This window comes from Gracilinanus agilis, chromosome 4 (assembly GCF_016433145.1).
Source record: "Gracilinanus agilis isolate LMUSP501 chromosome 4, AgileGrace, whole genome shotgun sequence".
In the NCBI taxonomy this organism is placed as follows: Eukaryota; Metazoa; Chordata; class Mammalia; order Didelphimorphia; family Didelphidae; genus Gracilinanus; species Gracilinanus agilis.
In genome coordinates, this window is record NC_058133.1 from 84,197,794 (window position 1) to 84,211,539 (window position 13,746).

The window sequence follows — 13,746 nt, forward strand, 5'->3', positions numbered from 1 at the left end:
TGTCTTATTGTTTCCTTAAGTCATGGATTAATTAGCTTCTATGGGTCCAATTCTTATTTTTAGGAGTTATTTTCTACAATGTATTTCTGTGCCTCCATTTCCTTTTGACCTATTCTAGTTCATGGGGAGTGATTTATTAATTGAATTTTTTACCAGATGCTGATTTTTCCATCAATTCTCTTATTATTTTTAAAACTTTAAAAAATTTTCCAGGGGTTATTTTGGAATCTGACGTCCATTTAAAATTTTGTTTAAGGATTCATAGGTTTCCTTTTTGCCATTATTGTCTCCTCATGAGGGCTTATTTTGGTTTTCCCTGTCAATAAAGCAACTTTCTAAGAGCAAAAAAAAATTTTTTGGTCATTTGCTCATTTTACTCTTTGTGTTATTTTATCTATCTGTTGATATTCTTTTCTGTTTCTTGTGTAGAGGGAGCTCTGTATCAAGGTTGTGGATTACTTCTCTCTAGTACTTGCCCTACCATCACTCCTTTCGTTTACTATAAAAATAGCATTATAAATGATGTCATTATCTCCAGTGTCTACCAACTTCTATTCTTAATTCATGTGCCTATCAAGAAAATTTACTTCATGGATAAGTGTGATATTCCAGAGCTCAAAGACTTTCTGTGGCTCCCTATTATTTGTAGAATAAAATCCATGCTCTTTAGACATCCTATGTTTTTCACCAGCCTATCTTTCCAGGCTTATTTATGCTACTCCACTTTCTCATCTTTAATAGACTGTACCAAATATACTTAATTAAATTCAGGGGAGAAGCATATAAAATAAATATCCTTCAATATATGTTATATTATGTAGTCACTTTTCCCTCTAGCTGAAAGCACACTCAATCATCATCATAATTATTTTTTTAAATTAGCACTTAAGTTTGTCCTTTGCCTTAAATTCTGCAGAATATCATCCTTGTTTTTGTGTCCTATTCCTACATTGGATGCTTATTTCTTAAGGACAGGGACTCCAGTAGTTACCAATTTTATAATTCCAAAGCCTATTGTACTAAATTAACAACATAAAAAATTATTATCATAAAATAATATTAATCACTTAAATAATTATGTTTAATTAATGTTTTTAAATACATAAAATAAAATAATTGAAATTACAAGGGAAAATAAAATAGCGAAATGAATGAATCACTAATGTTAATAACAATGATAATATAAGCAGTGGTAGTTGTAGTAGTGCAATGTGTAGTCATGTTAGTGATAGCCATAGTTGTAGTCTAGAGACATTTGCTCACTTCCACCATTTTTTGTTTGACCAATGTTAATCTAAAATAAACTGAGTAAAATTCCACTTTTTTTTTAAAACCCTTACCTTCCATTTTAGAATCAATACTGTGCATTGGCTCCAAGGCAGAAGAGTGTTAAGGGTAGGCAATGGGGGTCAAGTGACTTGCCCAGGGTCACACAGCTGGGAAGTGTCTGAGGCCAGATTTGAACCTAGGACCTCCTGTCTCTAGGCCTGGTTCTCAATCCACTGAGCTACCCAGCTGCCCCCAAAAGAGCCACTTTTTAGAAAGAAAAATACAAATCTAAGACTGTTCAGTGAAAAAAACATTTTTTACTTTGCTTTGTCAGACACAGATACTAATAGGAAAGAAATGTGATCCACGATCTCTTATTCATTTGCTATTAAATGACATTTTGGTCACAAAATATAAAATTTCCACATAACATGTGTGAATGGGTATGCATATTTGTTTGTGTGTTGGGAGGGTCAAGGTTTGGAAAGAAAAAGAGGTAAATACCTTGCTGTGTGTAGAATAGGTTGTTGCTGGGAATGACAAAAATAAACATTTATTAAGTAAGTGCTTATCATATGGCAAGTAATGTGTTAAGCACTTTACAAATATTATCTTAAGACTTACAACCACCTGAGGCAGATAATAATATAATAACTATTATTATTATTATTATTATTTCCATTTTACCCCTGAAGAAATTGAGGTGTAAATAATTAAGTGACTTGTGCAGGATCATATAGCTATTAAGTATTTGAAGTCAGATTTGAACTCAGATTCCAGGCCAAGAACTTGCTATTTATTGCCTAATAATGGCAAATCTGTGGGTTATTGTTAATCAATAAACCTGGATTTTCTGGTGTTATTTTTATACCACTATATTATTTGAATTGATGCAATATTCACAAAACCATCATTAGTAATAATGATATTTGGGGCCTCCTAAAGATAATACTTATTAAAATCAGATTTCTCCTTATATTATTTTTATCTTTTGAATAAAGATTAAGCCTTTTTGTGTCATGGACCTCTTTGGCAGTGTGATATAGCCTGTAGATACCTCAGAATACTATTCTGAAAAACAGCAGATAAAACACCTGAAATTACAGAGGAAAATACCTATGTTGAAATTACTAGAATCATAAAAATATAGCATAAGAAATAAAAAGGAATATTAAAAAGAATACTTGCTTGGAAATTAAAACAGAAATGGTGAAAGAAGATGGTTGCAAATTCTTATGTAGCTTCCTGATACTTTTCTTCTAAATGTATATTTGTAGATATATGGTATTGGAGTAAATGACAGTATTCCTCTAAACATCAAGTTCAGATGACTTGTAATAAACACCACTGAAATTCAGACTAAGTTGTATTTTCTTTAGAGAAAATAAACAAAAACAAAACCTAAAGTATGTTTGTAAATCTTCAGATAAAAACATTCTAGATTAGCACTACCATTTACTTTTTTTTTTTAAACCCTTGTACTTTGGTGTATTGTCTCATAGGTGGAAGATTGGTAAGGGTGGGCAATGGGGGCCAAGTGACTTGCCCAGGGTCATACAGCTGGGAAGTGGCTGAGGCTGGGGTTGAACCTAGGACCTCTTGTCTCTAGGCCTGACTCTCACTCCACTGAGCTACCCAGCTGCCCCGACTACCATTTACTTTTATTGGAATATTTTTATAAAGAATTAAATCCAGTGCAATGTGACAAATAAGAAATAATAATTTGTTCAACTGTAAAATAATGATTAAATTTGAGGTAGGTTAATACAGTTGTCCAAGTAAATGACTTGTACCACCACTAATACATCATAGAACTTATTAACAAAATCTTTTTTTTTCTTTCCCATATCCTTAGAGTTAAAAAAGGCTATTGTCCTCTAAACTTAAAGCCAATCAAGCTGGATTTATACTAGAGCTTTTAGTATTTTAGTATTAAATCAAATTTCTGAATTCAATTATACTATATTCTCTTTAAATAGAACATCATGTTACAACTAAAGAAGCAGAAAATGAAATCTTATTGCTTTCTCAGGATAGCTGTGATGGATATTTTTTGGAACTTTGCCAAGTAATCTACCCTACCAGAATGCCTATGTACCCTAGCAAAAAGTGGTCACCAATGTTTTATGACATATGCTATTCAATAGCCTCATTAATTCTCCCTGGGTCCATCATATCATTTTATCTTATTGAGTAAAATGAAGAATTATCAAATATTGAACACCTCACATTTCTTGATAACTTCCAAGGGAACTGCATAATCCTTATTAATTAATTCTATACTTTAATGACTCTACACAATATCCACAGAATAAAACCTGGGTTTCAGCAAGCAAAATCTTAATGCTTCAAATCTTTAGAATGAATTTTTAAGTTCTTTGTTTCTTCCATAATAAATCTCAATTGAATGGTGTCATTTACTGGAAAGGTTATGTGTGATTGAATTTATGGCCATTTGCTGCTGAACTCAGCTTATAAATTGCTAAAGATTCTGGCAGATGATTCAAAATTTTATGCTTGTGAAAAATTTTAGGTTAATTAAATAGCTGCCATAACCCCTTTGCAAGGAAAAAAAAGCAATAAGTTACTTGAAAGTTCTAAAAATTTACCACCTCATATCTTGTTAGCAAATGATGCAATTGCTTGGAGTTCCATAAAAATATAACTAATCTTTAAAGACAGAGTTTAAGGTTTTTTATCCCTTGATATTATGGACTAAGGGAATATTTGAACTTTGTTTCTATTACTAACCTCATCCTCACCCATACTGATATAGTACTTTAATATTCTGACTTTGCTTTATTAATTCTTGCTGTCTTGTGAGATCATTGGCTTCTACTTGCCCAATTCTAGCCTTTAAAGACTGATTTTTGGCTATAATCTTTCGGTTTTCCTTTTCAATCTGGTTTATCTGGCTCTCTATGGCCTCCAGCTGGTCATTTCTGGTCTTGAATTTGCTTATCATTACATTTGATTTCTGAACCTCAATTTCCAATTGCAAAATTCTGCATTTTAAGCTTATTTTCTTGTTGAAATATTTCCCACTTTTTTGCCAGATCTCTTCCATCTTTCTCATGATCTCAGATTGGAACTCTTCAAGAGCTTGTGTCCAATTTTCATTTTTTTGGGAAGTTTTGGATGTCTTTGTTTGTCCTCCTCTGCTTCCTGGTTTTTTTCTGTGCAAAGTTATCAAGTGTTAGAGCTTTTTCTTGGGCTTTTTGGTATTATTTTCTTTGGCCTTGCTTGGCATCATTACGCTTTCTCAGCCAGAAGTCTGAATAAGGCAGGCAGAGTCTCTGTATATAGGGCCAAGGAGCAGTTTTTGCCTGAGGCTACTTTGCCAGTCTCCTGGATTCCACTGTCTGCTAGGCCGCCTCTGCTGTCTGAGGCCCCTCTCAGCTTGATTCCTGCATCCAAGGTCTATGCTCCCTAGCCTCCTGGGGTCTCTAGCCTAGTTGTTCTCAGGGTCAATCCCCAGGTGATCCTAGTCAGCTGCCCAGAGCCCAGAAATTGGCCCATGCTTGCTCCTCTGCCTGAGGTTCTCCCCTGAGTCTCAGTGTGCTGAGCTGCTTCCACTGTCTACTGCCTCTCTCCACTACACTCCCGTGCCCAAGATCTGTGCTCTCTAGCCTTCTGGGGTCTCAAGTCTTGCTGCTCTCAGGAGCTAACTGGTGGTCCTAGTTAGGTGCCAAGAAGCTAGATTTTTGCCCCCCCAATAGCTCTAAGTCTGGTGCACAGTCTCTGACTCTGGTACTGTGTGTGGGGTGGGGAAGGGTTGATCAGCTCAAGTTTTGATGGGAGCTATTTCCCACCCTTATAGTATGGAAGTGCCCAAATCCCACATACCTTTGATACCATGCCCTATTTGGAGTCCATTCATTCATCTGAATTTTATTTTTTTTTTATCCTTTAGAGGTATCATGTATAGGATGGTTAGGAGAGTAAAGCTCCCTGCTTCTACTCTGCAGCCATCTTAACCCGCTACTTTAATATTCTAAAAGCATCTTTATCATAACATCTTTAGATTAGTCTGAATCTTTTCTATCAGTTCACAACAGTAACTAAGGCAACAAAGCAAGGATTATATTTCATGTCACATGGGTAGCAGAATATTTCACTTCATTGTTAGATAATGAATATAGATCATGTAAATACAAAAAATAGATCTTTTTTTGTAATTTTGAGATTATCTATTAGAATGTTGTTCTTAAGATCTGACAGAGAATTTACTCTTTAACAACAAAAGAAGAAAATCATATTTTAGCGCATCATTTCCTATTTAACAAAAATAAATTGAGTTGAAGTCTAAACTAAAAGTTAATGAATTTGTTTATTTTAAGAAGCAGTGTCATCTGAATTTTTTGTAGTTTGAGAGACCTATGTCACTCTCTTGGATGCAATTATTTTCTTTTTCATTAACACTCTCTAATGTATAGATCAGTGATTCCCAAAGTGGGTGCTACCGCCCCCTAGTGGGTGCTGCAGCGATCCAAGGAAGCAGTGATGGCCACAGGTGCATTTATCTTTCCTATTAATTGCTATTAAAATTTAAAAAAAATTAATTTCCAGGGGGTAAGTAATATTTTTTCTGGAAATGGGATGGTAGGCCAAAAACGTTTGGGAACCACTGGTAAAGATAATAGAATGGAATGGAATTTCTGCTCTAGGTATAATATATAATTCAATATTTGTCAGAAATGTAATGCTGAAGTAAGATAAATAAAGTAAATCTTAGGCTTCCTTAATAAAATGGAAGTGACTGTTGCAAGGTATTGTCTAGTTCCAGACAGTTATCACATTAAAAAAAATAAACCTTACCTTCTATCTTGGAATCAATACTGTGCATTGGTTCCAAGGCAGAAGAGCAAAAAAGGGTAGGCTATGGGAGTTAAATCACTTACCCATGAATTCACAGTTAAGACATGCCTAAGGCCAAATCTGAACCCAAGACCTCCCATGTTAAGGTCTGACTCTCAATCCACTAAGCCACCTAGATTCCCCTAAGTCAGCGATAAACAAACTACAGCCCATGTGCCAGATGTGGCCCCCTGAAATGTTCTATCACTCCCAGGACATTATTCCTAATCTGATGAATACAAAGAGTAGGATACAATACAATGAAAGTTCTAAAGAGTTGCCTTAGAAACAGACTGACAAATGAGCATTTCCTTTCCTTTAGCCCTCTCTTTAAAAAGTTTGCCCAACACTGCCCTATGTCATCAAATTTAAACAGAGACACAGATAAGGTGGATTTCTGGGTAATAGATCATCAAACTGACAAAGGAACTAAAAACGTTGTGATAGAAAGTTGTGTTGAATAAATTGTTAATATTAGGTTTAAAGATGTTCTGAGGGGGAGGGAAAAATTTTTATTTGTTATCCTTTGGAAAATGGAATAGCTATCTCTATTCTCCTTGAAGAACAGAACTATAACATTAAGTTTCAAAGATTTTTTTAATCTGAGAGAAAATATTATGATAATTAAAGTTTTAGAAAATAAATTTCAAGGTACTATAATGTGTGTGAGGGAGTTGGATTATTTTTCTTATCTGGCACTGACATTTCAAGATTTCATGATCATTTGTCAAGGATACTCTAGACAAGAATCATGACAAGGCAGAGATATCAAATATAAAAAAATATGATTTGAAATGGTATTTTGAAAAAAATAGAAGAGATAAGAATGGATTGTATTGAAGTCCATTTCGCGGTTACAAATATTATGTAGCTTTCTTTTCTCATTTTTCTGCACTTTTGTTTAGAGATTTATGTAATTACTTTATCTAATATAAAATCTAGCTGAGAGGAATGAAGAAAAAAGAAGCTGAGTCTACTTTAATTTGTTTTCAATTGAAGAAAATAAAGGCATATGCTATGTGACTTAAAGGATGGCACTAATGTGGTATGATGAAATTCAAAAGTAATAAAGCAGAAATATTTATAAGTTCTTGTTATATTATTCAGAAACTGGTTCGTAGTTTCCTTGTATTAAATAACAGTAGTTTCATGAGATATTACCCATAAAGTTGGAAATCTGATTTCCCCCTACCCAACAAAGTAAATCCAGATTCATTCTCAGAGATTTTTTTCTCAATAAAAAAATGCATTATTTAGTTTAAGAGTGGACAAGAAATAGTTCCTTGTTCTACACAGCATTATGGACAAAAAGCCATTTCAATATATTCACAGATTTGATGTGAGGGAGCTTGTTAATAAAACAGCATATCCCAACAAAATACTATGAATACAAAGGTATAATCCATTTGACTTTAGAGGTTATTTTCCCACGTTTCTTATTTACCAATGAAGAAAATTTTGCCCAGAAAGATGACTTCTCGGGTAACAGATAATAAATATGAGAGTTGAGATTCAAACTCATGTACTTCAACTCTAAATCAAGATCTTTGTTCACAATATCTCACTTTTTTAGCTATTGGCAATCTTGGGGGGAAAAAACCTTCAAAAATTGGGGTTCAAATTAGGAGTCCCAGATGGTAAAAATCTCTATCCAAGATATTAAAATGAATGATCAGTTAGGTTTCCTTGGGTCTCCGGGAGCTTTCTGACAAAGTCCTAACCCTGTTGTTATGTTTTCTTGGCCCAGAGGATCCATAACTGCTTCCCACAGCAATGTGCCTAGTAGCAAAGTTAACTCAAATTGCCCCAGGTCTGATCCATCCCATTATGGTTTGGTGTAGATAGTATGGAGATTCCACACACACCCTACCTCCTCCTATTAATTCCCTGGCCCACAAAAATCTACTACTTATGTATTGCTTTAATATTTTCAAAGCCTTTAATGCATTATTTCATTTCCTGCAAGGAGAGTGGAATAGTCATTGGGATTAGACTTGGGATTTCATTAGTATTAGTTAAACCATCCTGGCAGGTAAACTAATCCATCTTGAGGGTTACCAATGGGTCTCAAAACCTCAGTGAATTATAAAGGTGTCTACCTCAGGCATGTGAAAATTTTTCTGGGAAAAGAGGTAGATAAGAATAATTTATTCCAATGGAAATGAAGGTGGAAGAAGCAGGGTCTGTGAGTACTTAAAGCTTATTTAGACATCAAAAAATCTAAGGTCAGCCATTGCATCTTAACCCATGAACAGACATCTTGACTTTTGTCTTGCTACTGGACTTTGATTACTAAGGGAGAGTGAGGCTGACAGCTTTGCATGACTGCTTCACTTAAATCTAATTCAAGTTCAAGTCAAAACATCATTCTGTGATGTCATTGGTCCTCTAAAAATGAAGGATAAACAACTGTAACAGCAGGGATAAGAGACCCTATTTCAAAGGAAAGAAAAGTGAATAGGTGACCTGAAATAAGAGATCAAAAATATAGAATATACTTTAAAAGAGTTCAAATGATAAAAAAAGTGACCAGATAAAGTCACTAAAGCTATAGTCAGAAAGACCACTAGAGATTATTAAAAGGATTTTCAAACATGAATGAATGCCAAGTTTGAAGTAAACATCACATATTTATAGAAATTATACAACAAATTTTGATTTTATTACTTTATCAGGGCATAGAGACAAAACAAAAGTAAAACAATTTTTCTCATTTTTTATGTAAAGGGTATAATAAGGGAATATTTATTTTCAGTTAGGAATTTTTTTTTAGAAAAAATTTTCCATGGTTACGTGATTCATGTTCTTGCTCTCTCTCCCCTCACCCCCACCTCCCATAGCCAACTTGCATTTCCACTGGTTTCTTCATGTGTCATTGATCAAGACCTATTTCCATATTATTGACAATTGCATTAGGGTGGTCGTTTAGGGTCTGCATCAAAGGGATCTTTTAAAAGAATATTGGGGACAGTTGGATAGCTCAGTGGATTGAGAGCCAGGCCTAGAGACAGGAGGTCATAGGTCCAAATCTGGCCTCAGACACTTCCTAGCTGTGTGACCCTGGGCAAGTCACTTGACCCCCATCGCCTACCCTTACCACTCTTCTGTCTTGGAGCCAATACACAGTATTGACTCCAAGACGGAAGGTAAGGGTTTAATAAAAAAGAATATCTATGCATTGTGAGTCTGAGGACCTCTAAGATTTTTATAATGAAAGAGTTCATATAATTATATGCCAAAAGTAACAGATATTAGAGACTACCTAGTTCAAATCCTTCATGTTACAAACCAAGAAGTGACCTCATGAAAGTTAAATGAGTTCCTAAGGTCCTATACACACAAAATTATAACAAGAATTTAAATTTAGGTTCTTTCATGCCAAATCCCATGTTCTTTGTAATGTAATCTTTACTGAAATTGCATAACTATGGAATCCCAGCAGGGTAACAGGTTGGTTGGGAAATTTTGAGTGAATGGATCTCTTAGTATTATTGAAGAGCCCATGTAAAGGAAGTGAGAGTGGACAAAGGAATATATAAGTAAACTATGATGGGTAAAAAATAAGCATTGCATTTCATGGTTGACTGGTACCTTGAAATAGAGAGGTTCAAGCTTCTCCCATTGGGTAGTGATATCCTTGTTGATAAGCAATTGAGGAAAATGTATTTTGTTGACAAATATGAAGGGCCCTGAAGTCAGGATGAAAGATGGGTTCTCAATTTGCATAGTAAAATGACTGAATTGGGCATCATGACATAAAATATAAATTTTTATCTTTAAAGAACCAAATTTTGATTTAATTAATTGAACTATAACTCAATTAAATTAAAAAAAAACTTTTACTGTTGATTTGGTTAAATAGTGAGTTGGAGAGGTTGACTGATTTTTGTCCCTCATACTCAAAGAGGACAAATTGGACACCATTAGTGATGTCTTTTAACACCAGAATGAATTAGATTTACGTGAGAAAAATTGCTTGGTCATGACCCTTACTCATTCTTCTAGAGTCATTAAAGTCTTGTGGTGAAAAAAAAGCCATAATGACTGGTGATGGCTCAGAAGCAACAACTGATCTTATTTTCTTCATTGTCTAACCAAATTCTAATTATTCTGTAGTACCTTTTTGGGCCACCTTTATGGATTTTGGAGCAAATTTCTTATCTGCCCATTCTGTTAGGGCATGCCTGTGGTGGAATCCCCCCCCCCAACTCACTGATGGGTTTGAGACCTGTAGGTTACCTTCAACTTGGTTTGCCCACTTGCTAAGACAGTATACTAAGGTATGACTATTGCACATGCTATAGCTTCTCAGAGCCCACAGTTGAGGAATGGGTAGCAGGCGGATGTTAAAGGCTGAAAGCAGTCTTGAAAAGGATTTGGCAAGCCCTCATATCAGAGTCATTATGTCTTCTCTGAATATCCCATATAGGTGACTTAATGGATAATATATTGGGCCTGGCATCAGGAAGATGTGAGTTCAAATCCAGTCTCAGACACTTACTAGCTGTGTGATACTTGGTAAGTCACTTAACCCCTATTTACCTTAATTCATTCAATGAGGAAAAGACTATGTTGATACTCAGAAAACAAACACAGTTGAGCAGTGGGCCTATAGCAAATGATTCAGGCCCAGCATTGGAGGACCCATTCTATAATGAAGAGTCACTTTAATGCAATAATGAAGCATTAGATTGAGACTGTAGTGGAATCATGTTAGAGCAGAATAACACTTTAAATCATAAGAAAAGGAGGACAATTTCTCTTCTACCAATGAACACACATTGAGTAGAGGATGGTGAATAATCATTAGGAAAAAGTGGAACTTTGAAAGTAATTTATACTCAAAGATTGGTTTATCTTAGAAAAACTGGATTTCATTGAGGTGAGGAATTAAAGAAGAGAGATGAAGTTCATAATGAATGAAATCCCCTTACTCCTATACACTGAGTTTTCTGCCTCATACACTGAAAAACATGGATAGCACAATAATCCAAAGGGGATGTTGTGGGAGTCTGGAATATGACTGATTGGATCTGAGGGCCATTAAAGGCGTGGAGCATGAGAGATTGCTAGGGAGACTAGAGGTTAGAGAAAAGGAGTGAGATAAGAAGGAAAGATAGAAAAGACTGAGGCCAGCATGGCCCCTGTGAAGAGGGGAAGAGACAAGAAGTCACCATAAAAGCAAACCCTGAACTCGGTCCTGGGAAGTTGAGTCTAGCGAAGTGTGAATTCCAAGAAGAGAGAGTCCAAGAAGGAAGTTGGCTTCAAGAAGGTTGGCTCAAAGAAGAAAGTCAGCCTTAGGAGTCAATTTCAACTCCAGTCATTGTCTTGACCTGCCTCTTGGAGAGAACTTGAATGAGTGGATAACTGGCTTTCCCTTCCTGTCTTCTGGTGATAGTTTAATTCTGATGGAAGGTTAACAACTCCTGGCTGAGCCAAGCAGTGGAACAATATTTAGTTAGATAGGTTAATGTATTCTCTACCCTTTTGTATTTCTCTACTTTCACTCTTTCCACTTCTTTTACAAATAAAATATTTATAATTTTCATGTATTTAACCAAACCATTAACTTTAACAATTACACAGATTTGGCACTTTCAGTCATGATGTTACAAGGACTTCTTTGTACTTCAGAGGGAGGGGGGACTCAGGGGACTCTCAGAGAGCAGTGGTGCCTTTGTGTGAGAGATTGGGACCTTGCCAGCAATCTCAGGCAATCATGGCTATTTTCCTCAGTGGGCTTGATCTGTCCTGAACACCTCCTATAAGGTGTGAATCTGACATTGAAGAAGAGTGGAAATGTGATTGAATAAGTTTGGACTAAAAAAATAGAGGATGATAGGAGGATATAAAGTTCTGTGTACAAGAGTAGTTTTAAATAACAGTGATAAAAAAAAAGCAGGAAGTTGGAGGGCAAGGTGAAAACACATGATTGTCATGAGAAATCCCAAAACAGGAAAAATCTTACTGTATCATTAAGTTATAAGATAGGATCTAGAAAATGTCTCCTAAGGTATACACATCCTCATGCAAAGAAATTTAACTCAGTGTTCTTAAAAAAACATGGTTTGTCACAAAGACCTCAGATTTAAAGGTAAGAAAGGGGCATTTAGTGGTCATTTAGCTCAGCCTCCCCATTTTACAGATGAGGAAACTGACAGAGTTAAATGAGTTATCCAAAGTTACACAAGTAGCACATGTAGAGAAGGGATTGAAACCTGGAAGTCTGTGTCCCTTGATTTGAAAACTAGCAATTTTTCCACTATATCTCACTATTTCCCTTAACACCCTCTAGAAATTTTCTCCTGTGACAGAGGACTGATTTCAGTTGTAAGGAGTTACATACTTAGCTCTGAAAATAAATTTGTAGGGCTTATCATCACTGTTTAGATTCCCCCTTGGAATCTCTGCTATGGCTCTGAAACAATATAATATCCAGCTAGGGATTAAATAAGAATATAAAGAAATACAGACAGGACTTATGAGCCCCTGAATGACTGATTACCTTAGAGTCATAACATTCAGGAACAACAATGTCAAAGAATCTTGGAGAAGAAAACCCAGCCTAGCTGAGAGGATTATCTATCATCCACACACTTCCCTCTCACATATTAAACATTTGCTTCTTGCAAGTGTGGTTTTACTAGCACACCCTAGCTCTTGCCTCATGCAAAGGTTGTCTGTTGCTTCTTGCAAGAGTGGTCTTTCTAGTATACATTAGCCTTAAAGGTCATGTAAACTTGGTTTAAATAATTTATGCTTCTTCTGGTAAATGTGAATGGAACTCTTCATAGTATAATTTATTTACTTCTTCACAGAATGATATTGTTGATTTGATTATTTCCAGAAGAATTAATAGGAGTAGGAGATGGATTAAGTAAATAAATGTCAGCTCTGGGTCTGGATCAAAAGGTGTAAAACTTTCCCAATAGAACTTTGTTCTGTACCCTAGCCCGCAGATGTTTAAGCTGTCCAGCTGTGATCTACTTAATTCTTCTGAATCTCCTATTCCTTTTTCATACTTGAAAAGTCCAAATCTAAGACTGAAATTTAAAAAAAAAGGTTTAATGAATCAGAAAGTATAAATGATCCTACCAAGAATAATTTGGGCTACTCTCAATTTGTCTTAATCTAGTGTAATAAGAAAGAAAGAACAGTGTATTAGACCTCAGAAGACCTTCAAATTGCAACCCTTCTACATCCATACAAAATTATAAACTTTATGTACTCATGCTTCCATTGCATCATTTGTAAAATAAATGGATTGAATTTTATTACCTTGAAGATGCCTCTCTTTCAAAATCTATGATAAAAATATTCTAGACATTTTAAAAGCATCTACTGTGAGTCAGAAATTAATGCTAAATGCAAATTTTTAAAAACAAATGAAAATAAAGGTTCTGCCTTCCAGAAGTTTATATTCCATGGGGGAATAACAAATATTCAAGCAAACTAATAAAATATAAACAAAATTAAAGACAAAGCAATTAAGGGAACTGGACTATAAATTGAATGGAATCATTATACTGGGGTTTTTTCATAGTAGATTTCAAGATACTTTGTGGTTAGCTTATATATATATATATATATATATATATATATATATATATATATATATCT